At 35.3% G+C, this 14,856-nt stretch overlaps 1 pseudogene; it reads right to left on the bottom strand.

Annotated features, from left to right (window-relative positions):
* Positions 1-12,916: 12,916 nt before the first annotated feature.
* On the bottom strand, positions 12,917-14,545 carry LOC143624071 (galactomannan galactosyltransferase 1 pseudogene; annotated as a pseudogene).
* Positions 14,546-14,856: the final 311 nt, after the last annotated feature.

Raw genomic sequence — 14,856 nt, 5'->3', positions numbered from 1 at the left:
ATTACGTTTTTCTCGGCGATTTGGTTTTCATTGATCGCTTGGGTTTGAGCGGATTTGATTTGTTCAATGAGATCAATTTGAAGTTCTAGACGTAACGCTCGGACTCTTTTGGGCTTCTAGTGCTCCTTACGACTTAAGGCGTCAGCCACAACGTTGGCTTTGCCTTCATGGTAAACAATCTCGCAATCATAGTCGTTGAGCGTTTCCATCCATCGCCGTTGGCGCATGTTAAGCTCTTTTTGCTCAAATATGTATTTCAAGCTTTTATGGTTAGTGTACACAGTAAATCTTACTCCATAGAGATAGTGCCTCAGTAGGAATTCGGTTAGGTTCATTAATTTAGTAAACAAAAGAACATGAACGCAACTTTTGTTTCTTTTTTTAAACGAATGAACATGAACAAATGGTCATCTATGTTATTTCATTTACGTATGTATACTTATGTTTGTTTAAATACTCAATCATATTTATTTATTGCAAATATTAATTTAAAATTAATTTAAATTTCATATTTAAAACCTTTATTATATATCTATGATTACGTTTTGTGTGTTGGATCTAATGATCATTGTAATTTATAGTTTAATTTGGAAATACGTTTACTTTTAGTAGATAACCATTCATTTATGTTCATTTGTGTTTGCTTGTTCTCGTGAACCGTTCATTTACATTATTAACGAATGAACATAAACCAACAGGAAGACGCTCATTTTCTTAAAGAACGAACACGGACAAGAAAATCAGTTCGTTGAAGTGTTCATGTTAATTCGGTTAAAGTTAACCGGACGAACACGGACAAGAAGATCAGTCCATTTAAGTGTCCGTGCTACTCATTTATGCCGAACCTGTTGATTTGTTGAACAACGCATCCACTTCCGTTTCCAATAACTTTAATGGTTTCAAGATCTTCCAGCATCAATTGAGGTCAAAATCCATGGAAATTCTTCCGGGTCGGATGTGTCCAGATTCACCATCCAAAGCATACTGTTGTCCTTGTTTTTTTACATCTGCATTTAACCAAAATAGTTATCAAAGATAGGCATACAAGACATAAATTGAATTTCACCATACAAACATCCTAAATTACTAAATATAGAGTAGAGTATGTATAACAACAATACCAGTGGTTTGTCTTGAAATCCATTTGAATTATTGGTTCTTAAATCGTCAGCAAATAAAACCAGAGATTCACGCTAATTACCATAAACACAAACAAAATCAGACCTAAACTGACATGTATTTTTATCATGTATTCAAAAACTGAAAATTTGGCTCATGGTTACCTCAATTGAACGACTAATTTACAAAAAAACACAAAACAAAAAAACAAAATTGGTAAGAAATTGGCGAATTTACCTGCCAAAGAGAAAGAGAATTGTTGAATACAATCAGGAAGTATAATAAATTTATAATACAGATGCGCAATTGCAAACGTCGCCAGTTGCTATCATTAGGTATTGAATGGAATCGTCGGTTTTATTTATTATTCAAGCGCTGCTTCATCAAGGCAGTGAAGGAAGCATTCTATGGCGTGTTAATGGACGAATTAATGGTGTATTAAGACACAATTGATCAGCTGATACTAAAAAGAATACAAGAATTAAATGACTAATCTGTAGCGTTCCCCGGACGGGAGGTTTAAGGGGATAAGGTACACCAGAGGTGAAGGTATAATAAATATTACGGCGTCTTCAAGAGAGAGAAACAGGGAGGTGAAAGGGTGCCTATCTCTATTATAATGTAGTATAGATATAGATATTAAAAGATAACTATGACACCAAGTTATTCAACTTGGTCCCTGAACTTTGGATCTCCACCAAACCGCCCCTTAAAATCTTCCGTACCACCCTTATACTTTTCATATTGAACATTCGGGTCCTTCAAGTTGGTATCACACCAAGTTTTACATTTTCTAACTCTAGAGAACTTTATAATTGAATGAATAATTTTCTTATTTTTTTGTAGTTTATTCATGTAAATTATAATGGATCTGTGGCTGGACTCTCAGATGGTGAAAGTATTAATACTGAGTGAAAGTAATATTCTTATGTAGTTTATTCACGTAAATTAGGTTCTAAATATATAACTTGAGAATGTACTGAATTAGTCATCAACGCGAAAGATTAAAAAAAAGTTAGTTAATAAGCAAACCCAAGGTAGATTGCTAACAAATTAATACCGGCAGGAAGTAATACGCATATGTATATCATTATCCTAAATTAGCTTCTAATATACAATTTTTAAATATACAAATTTAACTATTACATTATAAGCAACCCCCTGCTGCATATAATGGCAAAACCAAAAGCATAAACCTAACTTTCTAACCGGCAATTAGAAAGCTAATCGAATAAAACAATTTTTTCACCACAACTCGCAAAGAAAGCCATACAAATACTTAGTAACTGACTAAATTCTAATAGTAACATCATGTGATCCCCATATATCACAATCATCATAAATGTAAATAACCAAAAGCGAGGAATAAAGCCACTAAAGTCAACTCCTCTACGATGAAATGGATAGCACAAATCCGTCAATATAATATAAAACTAATCGATTAACACGTAACAACAGTTTTCTCTAAATTAACAACTAAAAAATTGAATTCCACCTGATGCGCAAGTTGAAACTGCCACTTAATACCGAATAACATATGAATTCTTGTGCAATTAGAAGGTAATGGAGCAACCAACAAATTCAAACAGTAAAAATGATTATTATTGCCAATGATGATAGAAATAAGATACCTTAATGTTTACCGAGAAATCAGTGGCTTGTTATTGGTCATTGATGGAGCCGATGAATGAGGTTGTACAAACAAAGTTACAAAGCCCTAATTAAACGAATAAATTCTGAAATTCCAAAACGTAAGACCTAATTCGTTCAATTACATCTATTTAAAATACAATTGTCCAATTTATTGTCGAAATTAACCTAATTGAATTAGTTCAACAAAATCCCAAACCCTAAAATCGAAAACCATGAGAGCCCAAATGCATAAACAGTATACGAAAAAAAGGACCTGACAGCAAATCGATATTCTTACCTCAATAGAATCCAAACCATATTCTCCAATTTGATTTCCAGCTACATGAAAACGCCGTTATTGTATGTGTTCGAGAACCGTCGGAGAAAAATAATAAAAGAGGTGTAAGACTGTACAGGGTTGTGACTATTAACTGCCTTAGAAACTCTGAACACATACCTGATTGACATGAGGAAGACGAAAAGAAAAGAAAAAAAAATAAGGTGTGAATGCGGTGACGGAAGAAGAAAGTGAAAACAGGGTTATAACTACCTGCCTTGAAAGGCGTATATAAGGTTGCAACGCGTAAGAACATAATTGGACTGTGTTATGAACAGTGGCTGTTTGTGATATATATATATATATAATATTATTAAAATTTAGTAAATTTATAATTAATTTTTCTGAAATATTAAAGAAGAATATTATATATGAAACAAATAATTTACAAACAAATTATTAAACATTCAAAATAATTGTAATATTAAATCGAAGTTTCTGACTTTTGATATAACTGAATCAAAATTGGTCAGAAAACAAATCATAAATTGGACCAAAATTATGTTTGTTTATATTTAGTAAAGAAATAACAAATTGGACGGAAAAAAAAATCAGAAATTGGACAGCAAATCACTTGTTAATATTTAGTAAACAAAACAATAAGAAATTTGCCGGAAAATTTAAGAATTAGACAAAGAAAACAATAACAAATTGGACGGAAAATAATTCAGAAATTGGACGGAAATTCACTTCTTAATATTCACTAAACAAAACAATAAAAAAATGGCCGGAAAATCTCAAGAAAACATAAAATATCGTTATAACAAAGTGGCCGGAATATATTCATCGGATATTAAAATAAATAAATAATTCTATGTGCAACAATTGATTGTTAATTACCTTTAATATATTCATCGAAAAATCGATCTATTATACTAATCATTGATTGACCAAAAATATCCTTATAACATCGTCTCTGAGAAACGATCTATTGAACGGAATCGAATCAATTGGAGAAATCAATAACCTTGGAAGTGAAGAAAAACATAGCAGATTAAACAATTGTTGGTAATTAACGTAGACATTCGATGTTGGATCTGAGCGGTAGGGTTCGTATCTTCGTGAGGAGGTTAGACAGAAAAATGAGTGGTGGAATTGGTTGTGGATTATGAAAAATGGACCGGGTATAGTATTTTGGGTGTTTGGTGAAGAGGACACGTGGCGACATAATAGAAAATTTGAAAATGGAAACTTGGTGACTTGGATGCATATGTAGACATGCTAGTTGAAGGACATGTGAACAATTGGTTTTGCTTTAATAGTATTATTAGATACATAACATGAGCAAATTAAGACAACTATATTTTAAGTAATTTACAATTTGTAATGTATAATGTATATCTTCTATAGCATGTAAGATATGGACAAACTTGTCCAATAGAACATATGTATAAAAATAATTACAACATTGCACCTCAACTTTTGTAAATCTTAAAAATAGTTACAACTTTAAACCTTCATCTATATTCATTTATTCCTTTTATTTTAAATTGTAAACTAACTTCCCACCAACGATTTTTCAACGCCGGTAACTTTTTCATACGTTAATATATATATATTTTTTAAATTGCACCATAAAAATGAGTATTTGATTGTCTTTAATTTGGGTTTGGTATTACTATAGTTTTTTTTTTTCAATTAAAAAATTATCATGTTACGTATGGGTGTTCACAATTCGGTTTTAACGGTTTCTATGTTAAACCGTAAGCCGTTGGTTTGATTTTTTGTCATTGAAAACTGAAACTGAATCATTGAAAATTTAAACTGAATCTTTACTATGGTTTGGTTTCACACATTGAGCTTCAATAATAAGTTTACTGTCCTGCCCGTTTTTATATGGCCGATTTCGATATAAACCGTAGACCAAACCGTTTGTTATGATTTGAACATTCAGAAACCGGCCGACCAAAAACGGTACTGATTGGTTTAACGTTTTCAATGTTGCACACGAACATTGAACAACCATAATTATTACAAGATTACTAGGATTTTTGTTTTCCCGTCACGTCGTGCATGCACCCATCTAGTTATATATATATATATAATACAGAATTTTGACATAAGAAAAATGCTAACTTTTATATTTCTCAACTTAGTAAAGTTTAACACAAGATTAGTAGTTTAGTACTGTTGCCTTTGTAAACCCAAAGGTAATTTTGATCAGTTTCCAAAATAAAGATGGCTTGTCCACTTTAATCACACTTTGAGTTTTCTAGATTGATTGATGATGGGGATATTCTTCCCATAGAACATTCCACCAATTCAAGTTCAAATCTTTGACAAGTTTAAAAAGTTGCAAATTATATACTTACTCAGCTTTTATAAAAATCTTTAAGGGAATAACTTTTAATTTATTTTATACAACTTTTCAATCGATCTCACTCGTTCACCATACATTTTGTACACATCCTTTAAATCGTTGATCTTGATTCATTTATCGCATGGCATGAACGACTTATTGTATGCCTTGTTTTCTTGTTTGTCGTGTTAACCTTGATGGATAGCTTGAGTATAGTCAATTGTGGTATATGAACAATTTCTATTATCATAATTAATTATCTTCACTATAATTAAATAGGATCGGTAATCAATTTATCCATTAACGGTAACTTATATAAAAATGGAATGGACTAGCCTAGAAGTCTTCATACAATCTAGAACTTTTCTCATACCAAAATGTATCAAGAAAGTCTTAGAAAATTCTTGAAACTCAAAAATGAGAGTTGATATTTAGACTGTGACCCCTCATGTTTTAAAAACATTCATTCACCGTTCATCAATTTTAAGCATCCTGAGAAATTGAACACATGCATTCACAATCATGCATGAAGAATAAACATATTGATTTGGAAAAATTTTCACATGTGTTTCAATTTTGAAAACTTATACATATATTTTTTATGCTTATCGTGTTGTTTTTGTTCCATGACACCAACTAGCATAAAAAATCTATTTGCTTTTTAAGAAACAAATATTGTTATGTATAAATTGAAGTGATGCCTCATTTTCGGGTTATGAGACGTTAGTTAAAAAAAATCTTTGAAATGGGTCGAATATTTTATAAGATGATGTCTAGTTGGAGCACCTGAAAAGTGCATACTCTTTTACCCGAATTTTATATGTTTTTTAATCATTGGATGATTAAATGTTATGTAAACTAAAATAGTTGGAAATATACTTGATAATCCAAACAAGTATCCAATATCCGACGATTAATGAGTACTCACATAAACACATGACTGGTGTTATTTATTTATTCATTTTTGAACAATTTTTTTCCTACCTAAAACCCTCTAAACTTTGTATTTGCAAAGATTTAAACTCATCATCTCATATAAAGAGGATATGACATAATACCACTAGACTAAAAGGTTATGGGTTAAATACTATTCATAATCAAATTATTTAAAAGCTAAGTAAGCACTATTCTCAAATAGAGGGTAATTCGTTGTTTATTACACATTAAAAATAATATTTAATTATGTAGCTTTTATTCTGCATTAATCCATTTCTCATTAAAAAAAACCCTAACCACCTTATTTTGTCTCCCAACTACTAAAATTCTCCCGATGACTTGGAGCCTCTAGCACAACCTTCACTATTGGCTCTACCAACATTTTCTAACGCAACTTTAAGGGGAAAGGGATGCTACCCTACAATACTCTATTTTTATTAATCATAGCCACCAACCCTCTCAAATAACTCTAAATTTTTTTTTTATTATAAAACATAAAAATAAATAATTATTTTCTTCTGCCACTTACGAACTTAACGGGCTCTAACTCCGTTGGTTTTTTTTTGTTGACATGGCATGTTTTTACTGATATGGCATGCAATGTGGCATTTTTTTTAAAAAGTTGTTGGTCCATGTCTCCACTTCATCATCTTCTTCATAATACCCTAACATCTAATACTAACACAACCCAACTGGCCACCTCCATTACCACAACCACTATCACCCGGCCACCTCTATCACCACAAACAATCAGTTTCCACGGTTGCAGATAGGACTTCCATGGTGACTCGTCGGTTTCCACGGCTGCGAACTCGATTTCCACGACGACGACCTCAGTTTCCACGGGTCGTCAATGACATAATCTTTGAAGACCTCTGGCTTTGCACCGCCTACAACCACGATTCATCTGGTGACTCGTCGATTTCCTCCTACCACAACCGCTTTCACGCCAAACTCGCTTCAATTTTGGGGGTTTAATATGAGGTTGACGATATCATCAATCGGTTGTTAGAATTCAGGTAAGCCAGGACAATACGCCAGGTTCAGCTCTCCATAGTCGGGATCCATTTGCTTTGTTCCACCTCTCGCAAAATCTTCCTTCAACAACCTAATATGTTAAAGAGTTCGAAACTTCTATCATGATACGCGGTAGTAATAACCTCTAATTTAACCTTTTTTGCGTAATGATAACCTCTAATTCGAAGAAGGATATGAAGGGGATGAAGATTGGATGGGTGGTGGTGGTGATGTTGGTGGTGGAGGAGGTTAGGTTTTTTTGAGTGAAAAGGGAAGAAGATGAAATTGATGGTTTATTGATTGGGTCAATTTTATTTATTTAGTTATTTATTTTCATTAAAAAAATGCCATGTCGTGTTTGAAATGGCACATCAGTAAAAAAACTAACGGAGTTAGGGTCCGTTAAGTTCGGGAGTGACAGAACAAAACTAGTTACAAGTTGGAAGTGGTGGAAGACAAATCGTTAGTTGAGAATGTTATCTTCCAATGAGTAAAAGTTGAGAGTATTAAAAACCAATATCCCTTATTTAAATTAAAAAACGCATGCATAATTCAAATAAAAAAAAACATCAAAAATAGAAAGAAAAAAAACATACATAAAAAATACTCATCCTTGTATGGGTCGAGGTGCGACAGATTTAAAGTTGGAAGATGAGCCACAGAATCAAATCGAAGTTGGTAATGTACATAGTCATCCATCAACTCCGAAAGGACGTTATCATCAAGAACGGCTCGATCGAAGGATCCTTATGTATATCGGTAATATCGCGTATCTGTCGTTCTTTATGACCATGTTGTACAACAAAACGCAAGTATACACAACTCTCCTAGTCCTGTCTACATTCATAGCATGCATGGGTCTATTATGAATATCCATTTTCCCTATGAAACATTGAAAGCTCAATCTTTCCTTGCTGACCCTGGAGCCTTCTTGAACCTCTTCTCGGCTCGACGAAATATGCAAACACTTTAACAAACGTCGACCAAGCAGGGTAGATCATGTCGGTTGTCGATAATATAGTTTCCCCGTTTGTATAATCGTCCATTTACATCAACGGACACTTAGGGGTGGTTCAATTCCTTTCGATGAAAAGGAGTGGGGATTGTTGTAGAGCAGTGACGTTGTTGCTTGACCCGAGCAGACCACAAAACGCATGCCAAATTCATAAATCTTATGAGGCAACCGCTTTGAACATGACCGTAGAGTATTTGGGATCACCTCTTTTATATTGGTCACAGAACTCGGTGGGACACATTCTCCAAGTGATATGCGTATAATCAAGGCTTACAAACATCAAGGGAAGGTGATATCTTTGTTCGTGTGCTTAGTACAAAAGCGCGACGTCGTAGTTACTCAGCCTACGCAAGAACCGCATTACAAAAATATTCCAAGCATTCACGGGAAATCCTTTGGGACATAGATAAACACTAATCGTATTCATCTGGAGGGTTATCAGTTGCGGGTTGTTTAACAGCTGATGTTATTATTTGTAGCAGGTTAGCAACGTATAACTCTTTTTCATCCTCTCGTCTACGCCTTCTTGAAACCATTCATGATTTTATTTTATATCATCGACCATTTTAAAAAACAAACGTTTCGACATACTCTACCTGTGACGAAAAACATATTCATTGTATTTCGAGTTGTCGACAAAAAAAATCGTGCATGAGTATATCTTGACCTTCTTCACAATCACGTGCCACGGATCTTTTTTTGGTTGTCACTGTGTCTTCGTCGATTACATTCTTGAAAAATTATATTCTGCTATCGTCTGAAAAGATTTCGTCTTCGTCATCAATAGGATGAATGAGCAACCCGAGTCCGTTGCCAGAGAAATTTGTGTTTTAGAAAGTATAAATTTTTCTAGAGAATGTGTTTGAGTAAAGAAGATGATTATGCTAAGTGTGTTTGATATATATTATGAGATATATGACGTACTTATAAGGGCTACAACTTTTATTATTATTATTATTATTGAAGTCCAACTTCCAACGGCTAGGTTAATCATCAATGGCTAGATTCAAATGGCGGGGGTTTTGGGTTGCAAACCGGTGATTTGGAGGTTGCTCAAATGGCGGGGGTTTTGGGTTGCAAACCGGGTTCGTTTCCCTTCGTTTATCTTGGTATTAAGGTTGGAGCTGATATGAACAAAAGATCAAATTGGGATAAGGTGATTGGGGTGTTTGAAGAAAGACTTTCTTTATGGAAAGCTCATACTTTATTTATCGGGGGTAGGGTAATTCTTATTAAATCGGTTTTAGAGAGCCTTCCGATATACTATTTCTCATTGTTTAAAGTCCCAACGAAGGTTGTAGAGGTGTTGGAAAGAATTATTAGAAAATTTTTATGGGGAGGGCGCTAATGAAGTCAAAAAAATCCACTGGGTAGCTTGGGATAAAGTGGCCCGTCCAAAAAATTTGGGTGGTCTCGACTTGTGTAAACTTGAGGTGGTTAACAAAGCTCTTTTAACCAAATGGTTTTGGAGATATAAGTCGGACAACAATGGGTTGTGGAAAAAGGTTATTGAAAGTATTCATTGGGCAAGAGATAATAGTAAGGTGGTCCCTTTCAACAATGGTATGTCCGGATCGTGGAAAGCGGTAGTGTAGGGGTATGGTACTAAACCCGGTTTTACGACCCTAAATTTATTATGTTTGGCTTATTTTATTATATGGACTATACAATTTTATTGGGCTGAGGGGGTTTTGTGGAGGTAACCCTAACTGGGCTAGGCCCATTAGGGTACCATGATGGTGGCCATGAGGCTCTCTATATAAGGAGGTCTCCACCTCCTTATTAAAGGGTCATGCTCAATAAGAGCCACCACCACTTTTTTGTGTCTGTAAACAAGAGATCATTGAGATTTCTTAGCAGTCACCTCCACACCCCCGGAAAACCATTGCAGGTCGCAAGCAGCCGGAGAAGAAGATCAAGACGTGGTTCGTTCATCTCAAAATCCGTGGAAACATTCGTCATGGATCAGGTCAGATTCGTTTCATGTTTCGACAGGTAGCGAAAAGTTTAATTTCGCTGGAAGTGGGTGGGGTTAAGCTAGAGTATTTATGTTAAGGCAAGGTGGGAGATGGAAGCAACATTAGATTCTGGTCAGATATGTGGTTTGGTGACATTTTACTGAAAGATAAATTTCCTTATCTTTTCTTGTTAGAAAAGAATAAAAATTGTAAAATAAGGGAGAGGGTTAGGTGGTATAACAATCAAATTGAATGGCAATGGAATTGGTGGAGGGAACCGAACTCTTGGTCAGAAAGGAATGAATGGGAACACCTATTTAAAGTTATTTCCTCTATTGGTTGGAATGGTGGGGAAGACAATTGGAGTTGGTTGGGAGATAGATCAGGAGATTACTCGGGTAGATCGGTGAGAAAAGCCTTGATGTCCTCTAACCTTGGAGTTGATCGGTTGCCATCGGTTTGGAGTAAATCGGTATCTCTCAAATGTAATATTTTTGCTTGGAGGGCTATTTTAAATAGGCTTCCGACTTTTGAAGCTCTTATTAAGAGGAATATTGAGGTTCAGTCATCATATTGTGTTTTGTGCGATTCGGGATTTGACTCGATAAAGCACATTCTAACCTGGTGTATTTTCGCGACGGTCGTATGGCAAAAAATTAGTGCATGGTGTAAATTACCTCCTATCTTTATGTTTTCGGTGGAAGATGTTTTTAGCCTTTATTCCAAGGTTAGGAAAAGCGACAAAGAGAAGAAGATAATCCAAGGAATCATAACTATAACTTGTTGGGGTCTTTGGAAAGCTAGAAATAAGAAGATTTATAAAGGCAAAGAAGCTAAAATTGAAGAAGTCATCAACGATATCAAGTCCTTAGGCTTTTTGTGGATAAAGAATAGATCTAAACTATTCAATGATAGTTGGTATAAGTGGTGTAAGTTTGTTGTAGTGTAAGGTTTTTTTTCTCTTTGGCTCCTCCGTGCTCAGTGGAGGTGCAGGTTCGTGCTCAGTGGAGGTGCAGGTTCTGTGCTTGTGGTTTTGTTGTTTTGGTGGAATAGAAGTTTACTTTTCAAAAAAAAAAAAATCAATGGCTAGATTCACATCAAGTATTATAACCCGATTTCTCATACTTGATTTCCGAAAACAAGGGTGGCGGCGATGTTACCAAATCGGGTACCATATCCGATTTGAGGTACCCGATGGGTCGATGGCGCCCCCTAATACTATCACAAACATGTGTATATATTATTCCTTCAGTTTATATATTTGAAAAAGGAAATAATAACATTTCTCTTAGACCACACCTAATGGTGGGAGGGAAACGCGGCAAAACGAGCATCTGGACCCACCATCATGCAAAACGAACATTGTAAATACAACGCACCCTGACAAATCGAGGATGAAAACGAGCCCACTGTGTGTTAGAGGTGTGCAAGAAATCGAAAAAAAACCGATCCAAAACCGAAAAATCCAAACCGAACAAAAACAAAAACCGATGCTTTGGTTTTATGCTTGTAATAAAAACCGGAAAAGACCGAACATAACCAAATTTCAGGATTTTTATTTTTCTAATTGATAAAAATTTAATAAATATGTAACTCTAATATTTTTGGCCAAACGTATATTAGTCATTAAGTTAATAATTAACAAAATTATTTATACCTAAATTAATTATATTCGGCCTAACTTTTTTTTCGACGTAAAATTTTCAAACGCAAGTGACAAAAACTGGAAAAAACCGAAAGCCGGCCACAATCCGAGGTATCAGTTTCTGGTTTGGTTTTAGCTCAAAACCGTACCACATATACCCTACTAAGTGTGCTCTGATAGATGTTTAATTTTTCAGTCTGAAAAGGCACCATACAAAATACATTTTAAATAGAAAACCTTTAAAATCGCCTAAACATTTGTATATTTTGCTTAAATTGTAATAAATAATATAATTATCAAACTATTTACTCCACTTCCTTTAAAGGTTGCCAACTTGCCATTATATCTATCAAAAACCATTTACAGTAAGGTTTTAATGAGTTCTATTATCAAAAATTGTTTTCTATTTGAACACATCATCTATTAAGATTGAGAAAAAAAATTAATAATTTAAGTGAAATGCAGAGACAAAGAAACTTAGAAACCAAATATTCATCGAATTAAAGAAATTGAAAATATACATAACCTAAACTGAAGCAGCACTTGTATATTTTATATAGCAACAAAAATAACAAAGCAAAAGGATAAAGCAATAACAATAGAAAAATAAAAACATTCCCTTTTGCTTTTTCTCAATACTCCATAATCCATCTGCAGTCAGTCACCAGGTAAAATTATAAATATGTATTCATCAAATAAAACAAAAAATAAAAACAGCTTTCGAACATCTAGGAGTCTTTCTTTATAAACAGAAAACCCTTGCCAACATATTCATTTTTAATCTACATTATTTTCTCTATGATCCCCACTGTTTCTATTGGTAGATTTGTCGGCACACTCACACGTGTTCCTTTCTTCGAAACATTAATAATGTTATTAAATAATTTAACATTATTATATACTTTATGAATTAAACTTAACCAACACAAAAGAGAACATTATCATAAAAACCAATTCAATAACATCGAATTTTATGAGCTTTTCAGCGGTTTAGCCAGTGTTCGTCATTAAACAAAAATAGTTGTACTTGTACTTACCAATCAAGCTGGATAATCGAACAGCAGAGGTGAAACAGATGCGGAATCAAGTAAATCTCGGCGCACAAACCCGTAATTACGCAACACTTGATTATCCGCAAAATTCAAAACCTTCTGCATAGCGTCCCAACAACTCTGACCCGAATACATCTGGTTATGCTGCCCGCTACACGGCTGACAGCCCGTAAAATGCGTGATAAACGGCCGCCGCCAGCTAAACTTTCCATAACCCGCATCTTTCAAATACGGCTCCCATAGCGCGGCATACACCTCACTCACTTTCTCCCCATGCCGCCTCCTTAAACTACGCACCCTTCGCTCAATGTTTTTGTATCTTTCGGTTATGTTGTCCAATGTCTCAACTATTTCCAACCAAAACCCTTCGAAATAATACTCCCCTTCCACGTATATTTTATCCCCCCATTTTTCTTTTTCTTTTAATAACAAATAAACCAAACCCGTTTGATCATCAGACTCAGGGAAAGATTTGTCTTTGCATGTTTCCCTTAATATCTCGCCCCATTTTTTATAATCCGGAGTCTGGGGCCCCATACCCGACCAAACATCCATAAAATCTAACGCCCATTGGCTATTTCGGATCAAGAAAACACCCGCATTTAAACTCGTCCAACTCTTCTTCTCGTAAATCAGCTTCGGCCAACCGTGCACGACAAAATTATGATCTTTATAACGTTGTAACGGTAGCTTGAAATCCATGTCAGTGAAGGCAGCATCCGAGTCCACCCACCATATCCACTCAGCTTCCGGGTGGGCCAACATTGCGGCCCGAACCATGGGTATTTTGGCCCAGAAGGTGTGCATTTGGGGGTGGAGTAAAACATTATTATAAAATATATCGTACCCGTGGATCCGACAGTAGTCCACTTTGTTTTTAAAAAACCTCAGCAACAAATGATCTCCGGTCGGGTTTCTACACGGGCCGGGTTGTGACCCGGATATCACGACGACCCGGTCTTCTGAACCCGACCCGACTGAAGCGTGTTGTTTTAACCATTCTTTTCTTTTCTCGTCCCAGTTTTTAATCCGGTTGTTGATGGTGTACCCGACTGTCGGGTCGTCGTAGAAATTCGGGTCGGGTGGGTCGGATCGTGGGTTTAGACCGTTAAAACCGCCAACACAGACGTTGTCCGTGTCGGAAACTGAGGATTTAGGATCGGAAACAGGTGTTTCATAATTGGGTGTTTGAGGGTTTGAGAAAGTAGAGAAAGTCCAGACGAGTAGCAACGCGGCGACGGCGCCGGAGAAGAAGATGAAGGCGTCGGAAGCGACGGAGAACGACGACGACAAGCGCCGTACGCCGCCGTTGTTTCTTGCGGGCTGAGCTGAAAATGGTAACTCCGGTGACTTCATTGGGTTTTTCGTCGGTGGCGAGGTTAAGGTGAAGTAAGTAAATGTTAGTGGTGGTTGATAAAGGTAGAGAGGGGTGGCTTTAATGGCATTGGAAGGTGGGACCCACTGTGTTTAACCTTGGTGGGTTACTTGAATCGACACGTACTTGATGGTCATGTGAGATTGCTTGCTTGCTTGGCCGTTTGATGCTTCCTTCTATTCATAATTCAATTATTTACGCTTTCATCCAGGTTTTTACTTTTTCATGTTTTTCTTGTTGACACTAGATGTTAAAATGATTTTTGGAACATTTGAAAATGATAAGAAAAGGTAAAATAGTAAATGCTCATTGAATGAAAAGGATTAATGGATTATGACTAAGTTTAATTTCTTATTGGTGCATGAGAAAGCCAATCATTTTGGAAAAGTCATAATTAAAAAATACAATTATTAAATTTCTAACCGGATTTTAAAAATGATTACTCCTTCATTGTTCTGAATCAAATTATAT

Source organism: Bidens hawaiensis, unplaced genomic scaffold (assembly GCF_021521415.1).
Source record: "Bidens hawaiensis isolate Kalapana, Puna unplaced genomic scaffold, B.hawaiensis_p1.1 tig00003653_1, whole genome shotgun sequence".
Classification (NCBI taxonomy): Eukaryota; Viridiplantae; Streptophyta; class Magnoliopsida; order Asterales; family Asteraceae; genus Bidens; species Bidens hawaiensis.
This window is presented reverse-complemented; position numbering and strand designations above follow the sequence as displayed.